Source organism: Cherax quadricarinatus, chromosome 28 (assembly GCF_038502225.1).
Source record: "Cherax quadricarinatus isolate ZL_2023a chromosome 28, ASM3850222v1, whole genome shotgun sequence".
In the NCBI taxonomy this organism is placed as follows: domain Eukaryota; kingdom Metazoa; phylum Arthropoda; class Malacostraca; order Decapoda; family Parastacidae; genus Cherax; species Cherax quadricarinatus.
In genome coordinates this window covers 179561-188865 of record NC_091319.1, presented here as the reverse complement: position 1 = coordinate 188865, position 9305 = coordinate 179561, and the positions used below count along the sequence as shown (strand labels likewise).

General features: G+C 36.1%; 1 protein-coding gene across 4 annotated transcripts in view; it reads left to right on the top strand.

The window, feature by feature from the left end:
• The window catches only part of yem (yemanuclein), a gene marked incomplete at its 5' end in the record, with an annotated part of 205437 nt that overhangs the window by 156966 nt on the left and 39166 nt on the right, over positions 1–9305 (top strand).

Sequence of the window (9305 nt, the reverse complement as noted above, 5' to 3'; positions counted from 1 at the left end):
AGGTGTGGTAGCCCTCCTCGCCACCCCCACCTACACATAATATACTACGACAATGCTTAAATAGTGATAAAATGCATATACAGTACACTCATTACTTACCTTAAAATATTTGTAGTCTTAATGTAGGGTGAAAGGTGAAAAGTATTTATTTGTAGAAAGTGGTGTGGTAGGTAGGGTAGTGTAGGGAAGCCAGCCTGACCAACCTACCCACTATGTAAACAAACAGACGATGCATCTTATTATGGTTCATAAACATTCATACAAACACCTTACATTGTGTACAAGTTGTCTCCACAATGGTACAGTAGAATAAATAAAGACCAACACTTCCATTCTCGTGTAATTTTTAGAAGAATGATTCTCTGACAAATTATTATTTTTTTATTATTATTACAAATTATTATTGCAAGTTGTTGTTATAAATATAATAAAGAAGCACTAAACCCACAAGGGTCGTGAATTACTATGTATAGAGTGAAGGTATACAAAAGGAATATTTATGTACAATTATCCCCCAGTGTTTGACTAGAGAAAACGTAATTCTTCCGATACTCCTACAGAGCCGCTTTGTAAACAAATCTCATATATATGTCAATTTTTATTCTGTGGGTGTATGTATAATGTTTATATGCTATGTAACGTGTTTCTTATATAATTTTGAAGAAAATATCATAGATGGATTAATGAAAATGTCTTTATTAACGTAAAATAAGACATTTAACCCTTTGACTGTCACAGGCCTCTTTCTGAAACTGTCATTCTATGTCGATAAATTTTTGGAGAAAAAAAATATTTTTTCTTATGAAATGATAGAGAATCTTTTCCCGATGGTAATGACACCAAAAGTACGAAATTTGGTCAAAAACTCACGGAATTACGCTCCCGTGAAGTTAGCGGTCTCGGCAACACATACGTATCGGCGATTTCGCCAACTTTGAGCCCTGTTTTTGGCCAATTCCGTTGTTCCAGTTGACCAAACTCATAGCTATTTCTTTAGAACTCCATTTTTTTCTATCAGTTGAGTACAAGAAACCGCCCATTTACCAATTTGAACTACCCAACAAAGTGGTCAGAAATTGGCAATTTGGCCAATTTCACGCAAATTAAAAAAGATGCCAATTTCAAAATAGGGTCCAGAATAAACAATGTAGACATTCTTGGCACTAAAATAACATATCCTCTGTTCATTAGTCACGTCTCTAGGTCCCTCTTATATTACTATTGCTTTCTATTTTGATTTTTTATTCATACAAAAAAATACAAAATTTACTGTTATGCAGACTACTGCATTATTGTAAAAATGGTGTAAATAATATCAATGCACTAGTGAAAGAATATTAGACTCACCAGTTGACGTGTATTGGACGTGTGGTGTGATTTGCTTACTCCTGAACTTTGGTAAAAATCTAACATTTCTGCTACTTTGAGCTCAATTTCAAGGTCATTTTCATCGTGAAAGTTATCAAAATCATCTCTATTTCTGTAATATGTTTTTCATTTTATCATGTGAGACCATGAAAACGAGAATATAACGATAAATACTATACGAAATACACCTCAAATTCGGCGTTTTAATAAAAAAATATGACCAGTTTTTTTTTTTTTTCTCATTACACAGTGCGTGCTGCAGGATTTTTTTGTGGTGCACACTGACCACACAGACCCATTCTCTCACATGTAGGCCTACCAGCTTTCTCCCGCTTGATTTGAAACTGCTAGAATTTACGCCTGAAACAGTGGTGCATAAGACGTATATATGTATGACCGATACAGTCAAAGGGTTAATGTGCACAAGAGAGATTATTATTACATAGTATTACTATGGCATCATGAGTAGAGAGACTCTTAGTGATTTTAATGTGTACCTACATGCCAGCATGGTGTTTTAGTATATATAGGTACATTTACACATAAGCATAATTATCAGAGTACAGTGGACCCCCGGTTAACGATATTTTTTCATTCCATAAGTATGTTCAGGTGCCAGTACTGACCGAATTTATTCCCATAAGGAATATTGTGAAGTAGATTAGTCCATTTCAGACCCCCAAACATACAAGTACAAACGCACTTACATAAATACACTTACATAATTGGAGGCATTCGGAGGTAATCGTTATGCGGGGGTCCACTGTACTGTACAGTGGACCTCCGGTTAACGATATTTTTTCACTCCAGAAGTATGTTCAGGTGCCAGTACTGACCGAATTTGTTCCCATAAGAAATATTGTGAAATAGATTAGTCCATTTCAGACCCCCAAACATATACGTACAAATGCACTTACATAAATACACTTACATAATTGGTCGCATTCGGAGGTAATCGTTATGCGGGGGTCCACTGTACATATAAAATACACTAACTTTAAAACACTTGAAATTTTCGAAAGTTTCCAGACATAATAGATGTGTTCACGAAGAATGCAAACAAACTGGGTGGGGCGTGCCGTATTTGAAAGACCACTTGCCCTATAGCAAATTTTGGTCATAATTTGAACTTGCCATATTAGCGGAACGGCATAAGGCAAAATGCCGTAAAGCAGGGCCCTACTTTAATTTCCCAACTGTGAGAGATGCAACAGCCCTGGGGCTGTCACAACCCTCAACCCAACAATAACAACAGCAAATGCCTTGAAAGGTTTTCTCTTGGTATTATTATTTTTCATGTGTTTTCGTGTGTTAGTGGGTAAAATATGATATTTTTTTACTGATACATGCAAGTGATAGCTGATAGCAGATGATTACCTGACATATTTTTGCACACGTATTGTACAGCATCCATCAACTTTAGTGCCAAAACCTCAACCATCCACCTCAGCAAACAATCCACAACCTTCCACCTCAGCCCAGTAGGGCCACAGCATCCCTCTCCACTCTGTTCAGAATCATTGACATATACAAGCAACCACAATATAAGGTAAGAAATATTATTTCTGTAAAATTTGAAGCCTCAAGCAATGCGTTAAACATGATACTTCACGACAATGAACTTCATTTACATTATCAGTTTTGTGTACATAGCAGTACAGTGGACCCTCGCCTAACGATATTAATCCGTTCCTGAGAGATCAACATTAGGCGAAATTATCGTTAGCTGAATTAATCTTCCCCATAAGAAATAATGGAAATCAAATTAATCCCTCCTGACACCCCAAAGTATGAAAAAAAAATTTACCACATAAAATATTGATTTTAATACACACAAACTGAAGAAGACATGTACAATTACATGACACTTACCCTTATTGAAGATCTGGTGATGACTGATGGGATGGGAGGAGGGGAGAGTGTGGATGGTGTTAATGTTTAGAAGGGGAACCCCCTTCCATTAGGACTTGAGGTGTCAAGTCCTTTTCTGGGGTTACTTCCCTTCTTCTTTTAATGCCACTAGGACCAGCTTGAGAGTCACTGGACCTCTGTCGCACAACATATCTGTCCATAGAGCTCTGTACCTCCCGTTCCTTTAAGATTTGTCTAAAATGGGCCATAACATTGTCATTGTAATAGTCACCAGCACAGCTTGCAATAGCTGTGTTAGGGTGATTTTCATCCATAAAGGTTTGCAGTTCAACCCACTTTACACACATTTCCTTAATTTTTGAAGTAGGCTCAATGGATTCCTCAACTGGCATAGGCATCTCAGGGTTAGCCCCAAACCCTTCAAAATCTTTCTTAATTTCCATAGTAATTCTCACCCTTTTTATTACAGGGTTGGCACTAGAAGCTTTCTTGGGGCCCATGGTGACTTATTTTGCAGGTGCAATCACTAAAAACGCTGTGATAATATGAAATGTTCCGATTGTATGTTTGGATGTGACTGCAGTGGCTGGCTTGTAAACACTGGCACCCACGGGACAAGTGAGGCGCGCTCAGGCCACACGTGGACGTGTCTCGAATGGAATGAATCGCGTTGGGCAAGTTTTTTAGCGCTAGCCGAGGCAAAATTTTTGTGTTAAAATATATCGCTAGGCGGATTTAACATTATGCGATGCATTCGTTAGGTGAGGATCCACTGTACTGATAAAAGGTGATACATAGATACTGTTCATAATTTTTTATACAGTATTAAAATGGATTTAGCATTTTATGGTGAATTTAATAATGTTAATGTTAAATAAGTGCACTTAAAATGCTCAATGTTGTTATCATACAAGTACAGTGATTCCTCAGGATATGAACTTAATTCATTCCAGAAGGCTGTTAGAGTGCCAATACCAAACGAATTTGTTCCCCCAAAAATACACTTACAAAAGCACTTACATAAATACAGTGGACCCCCGGTTAATGATATTTTTTCACTCCAGAAGTATGTTCAGGTGCCAGTACTGACCGAATTTGTTCCCATAAGGAATATTGTGAAGTAGATTAGTCCATTTCAGACCCCCAAACATACATGTACAAACGCACTTACATAAATACACTTACATAATTGGTCGCATTCGGAGGTAATCGTTATGCGGGGGTCCACTGTACACTTAAATAATTGTTTGAGTTTTGAGCTGTTCGTATCCCGAGGTACCACTGTGTTAACTTTTTTGAGGTCGGTCCTGTTGTTCTACAGCTCAGAAGCCCAGATTGGTCTTGTAGTTCTGTGTCATGAGCTCAGCTCTCTCAGATAAGCTGTGAGGGGTAAACTTCAGCCTAGATACGAGAGAATGGGTCTATGCATTAAGTGTGCACCATATAAAAAAAAAATCCTGCAGCATGCAGTGCATAATGGGGAAGAAAACTGCAATAGTGTTTTTGTTTTATTACAGCGATTTTGTGGTATATTTTCACATGGTTTTTATGTTTATATTCTCAATTTCTTGGAGCCATTTGATAGAATGAAAGATATACACCTTCCATTCAACTTACGACTGAGTTTGGCTCAGACTAACCAGTTGTAAGTCAAAAGGGATGTAAGTTGAGCCTTACTACTGAATATCAGCATAACATTATGTAATGATTTTATTTTATTGTTTTATTTTGGTATTTCATTTTTTACTTTACTTTTTATGCTGTTAGTACTGTATTTTATACTGTAAGGTTTAGGAGAAACACTGTACAACACAAACAGTTGTTTATTTCCCAGAACATTTGCATACAAAACATGGTCATAAGTCGAGTGATTGTATGTCAAGCAGGTCGTAAGTCGAGTGGTTGTATGTCAAGCAGGTTGTAAGTCAGATGGTAGGTGTATTACAGAAATAGAGATGATTTTGATTGGTTTCAGGACTGAAAGTTGCTTGAAATTGAGCTCAAAGTAGCAGAAATGTTTGATTTTTGCCGATATTCCAGAGCACACAAATTATGTCGCTCGTCCAATACCCTTCCAACTGGTCAGTCTAATACATGTTCACAAATGTGCTGAGATTATGTATACAATTATTACAATAATGCAGTAGTCTGCATGACAGTAAATCTGTTTTTTGTGTGAATAAAAATTCAGAATGGATAAGCATAAAATAGGAGAGGCCTGAGGATGTGACTGATGAACAGAGGAAATGTTGTTTTAGTGCCAGGAATATCTACATTGTTTATCCTGGAACCTATTTTGAAATTGGCAATTTTTTTTTATTTTGTATGAGTTTGGTCAAATTACCAAAATTCTAATACAACTTTACTGGGTAGTTGAAATAGGTAAACAGGCAGTTTCTTGTACTCACTGGAATAGAAGGATTTCTAGCGAAGTAGCTATGAATTTTGGTAGATTGGAATTGGCCGAAAACAGGGCTCAAAGTGGGCGAAATCGCCGATGCATAAATATCGCCGAGACCGCTAACTTTGCAATAGTGTATTCCATAAGTTTTTCATCATATTTCATACTTTTGGTTTCATTATGCTCGGAAAAGGATTCTCTTATCATTTAACAAGTTTTTTTTTTTTTTTAATTCTCCGACCCAGCCTAAGAGCAATTCTCACATCAGGGGTTCTGACCCTGAAAGGTTTAATGTTACCTAAAGAGTACACTGTCTTTTAACCCTTTGACTGTTTTGGTCGTATATATACGTCTTACAAGCCAATGTGTTTGACGTATATACGTATACTCAAAAATTCTAGCGGCTTCAAATCAAGCGGGAGAAAGCTGGTAGGCCCTCATGTGAGAGAATGGGTCTGTGTGATCAGTGTGTACTGTATTAAAAAACATCCTGCAGCATACATTGCATAATGAGAAAAAAAAAAGATCCTGTTTTTGGATTAAAACGCCGACTGTGAGGTGTATTTTTGTGTAGTATTTATGGTTGTATTCTCGTTTTCTTGGTCTCATGTGATAGAATGGAAGACATTTTACAGAAATAGAGATGATTTTGATTGGTTTTACTATGAAAAGGACCTTGAAATGGAGCTCAATTAGGGGAAACGTTTGATTTTTGCCGATGTTCAAGAGTCCAATAAATGTCCAAGTAGCCATTCTGATAAGCAGTAATGAATTGGCTGACATTATTTATACAATTATTACAATATTTCAGTGGTCTACATAACAGTAAATCTTCTATTGTTTGTTTGAATAAAAATTCAAATTAGAAAGCAAGAGTAATATCAGAGAGGCCTGGACACATGACTGATGAACAAAGAAAATGTTATTTTAGAATCAGGAATGTCTGCATTGCTCATTCTGGACCCTATTTTGAAATTGGCATATTTTTTAATTTGCGTGAAATTGGCCAAATTGCCAATTTCTGACCACTTTATTGGGTAGTTGAAACCGGTAAATGGGCAGTTTCTTGTACTCAGTCAATAGAACAAATGGATTTCTAAAGAAATAGCTATGAGTTTGGTCGACTGGAAAAATGGAATTAGCCGAAAATAGGGCTCAAAATGTGTGAAATCACTCATTCGTAAATATCGCTGAGGTCGCTAACTTTGCGAGAGCGTAATTCCATAAGTTTTCCATAAAATTTCGTACTTTTGGTGTCATTACCATCGAGAAAATATTCTTATCATTTCATAATTTTTTTTTTTCTCCAAATATTTTGTAACACCAGGAAACACCTCAGGATTTGGAGTTGCAACAGTCAAAGGGTTAAATCTTTAAATATTATCAAGTTTCAGAGTCCTTAATAAAAGAATTAATCAGTGCCCTTAACTCTTTCAGGGTTGGAACTCCTGATCTGAGAATTGTTCTCAGGGTCAAAGAATTCCTCTCAAGTCTTATTTTTCCTTATGAAATTATAGAGAATCTTTTTCCCAAGGTAATGAAACTAAAAGTACGAAATTTGATGGAAAACTTATGGAATTATACTCTCGCAAACTATGTGGTCTCAGTGATATCTATTCATCGGAGATTTTGCCCACTTTGAGTCCTATTTTTGGCCAATTCCATTGTTCTAGTTGACTAAACTCATAGCTATTTTGCTAGTATTCCTTCTAGTCTATTGACTGAGTACAAGAAACTGCCCATTTACCTATTTCAACTATCCAATGAAGTGATCAGAAATCAGTAATTTGACTAATTTCACACAAAATTAAAAAATTGTCAATTTAAAACTAGGGCCCAGAATAAACAATGTAGACATTCCTGGTACTAAAAAAAAAATTTCCTCTCTTCGTTAGTTGTGTCCCCAGGCCTCTCCTATATTATGCTTGCTTTCCATTTTGAATTTTTATTCACACAAGAAATAGAAGAGTTACAGTTATGCAGACTACTGCATTAGTGTAATAATTGTATAAATAATGTCAGCATATTTGTGGACACATACTGAGCAGTTGGACACGTATTGGACGAGTGACGTAATTTGTGTACTCAGGAATATCGGCAAAAATCAAACATTTCTGCTACTTTGAGCTTAATTTCAAGCTACTTTCAGTCTTGAAACATATCAGAATTATCTCTATTTCTGTAATATGTCTTTCGAGAATGTAACGATAAAAACAATAGGAAAATACACTCAGTCGCTGTTTTAGACCAAAAGCACGATCTCAGTTTTTTCCTCATTATGCGCTGCTTGCAGCAGGATTTTTTATATGGTGCACATTTACCGCATATGGCCCATTCTGTCATACCTAGGCCCAAATTTACCCCTCACAGCTTATCTGAGTGAGCTGAGCTCACGGCTCACTACTACGGGACCAACTCTCATTTCAAAGCCATAGTACAGTGGGACCCACCCCGAAAGGGTTAAATCAGCAAAGTCTAAATTCATTATATTCATAATGTGCTACTAGTTAGCCAGGTGTTGGATAACTAAGATGATGTTGAACAACTATTTGTCACAAATTTAGAATTCAAGGTTTTCTTAACCCTTTGACTGTTTTGGTCGTATATATACGTCTTACAAGCCACTGTTTTTGACGTACATATAAATTCTAGCGGCTTCAAATCAAGCAGGTGAAAGCTGGTAGGTCCACATGTGAGAGAATGGGTCTGTGTGGTCAGTGTGCACCATATAAAAAAAATCCTGCAGCACGCAGTGCATAATGAGAAAAAAAAAACTCAAACCATGTTTTTTTTTTTTTTTTTTAAAGTTAAAATGCCGACTTTGTGGTCTATTTTCGTATAGTATTTATGGTTGTATTCTCGTTTTCTTGGTCAATGGAAAACGTATTATAGAAATAGAGGTAATTTTGATTGGATTTACTACGAAAAGAACCTTGAAATGGAGCTCAAAATAGGGGAGATGTTTGATTTTTGCCGATGTTCAAAAGTAAACAAATGATGTCATTTTCCAATAAATGTCCAAGTAGCCATTCTAATATGCAGTCATGAATGGGTTGACATTATTTATACAATTATTACAATATTGCAGTAGTCTGCATAACAGTAAATCTTCTATTTTTTGTTTGAACAAAAATTCAAAATAGAAAGCAAGAGTAATATCAAAGGGGCCTGGAGATGTGACTGATGAACAAAGAAAATGTTATTTTAGAACCAGGAATGTCTGCATTATTCATTCTGTTACCCTATTTCGAAATTGTCATATTTTTTTAATTTGCGTGAAATTGGCCAAATTGCAAATTTCTGACCATGTTATTGGGTAGTTGAAATCGGTAAATGAGCAGTTTCTTTTACTCAATCGATAGAAAAAATGAAGTTCTAAAGAAATAGCTATGAGTTTGGTCAACTGGAACAATGGAATTAGTCGAAAATAGGGCTCAAAGTGTATGAAATCGCCAATTCGTAAATATCGCCAAGGTCGCTAACTTTGTGGGAGCATAATTCTGTTAGTTTTCCATCAAATTTTGTTCTTTTGGTGTCATTACAATCAGGAAAAGATTCTCTATCGTTTCATAAGTTTTTTTTTTTTGTGACACCAGAAGACACCTCAGGATTTGGGGTTACGACAGTCGAGGGGTTAAATATATAAGAATATACATGTATTTTA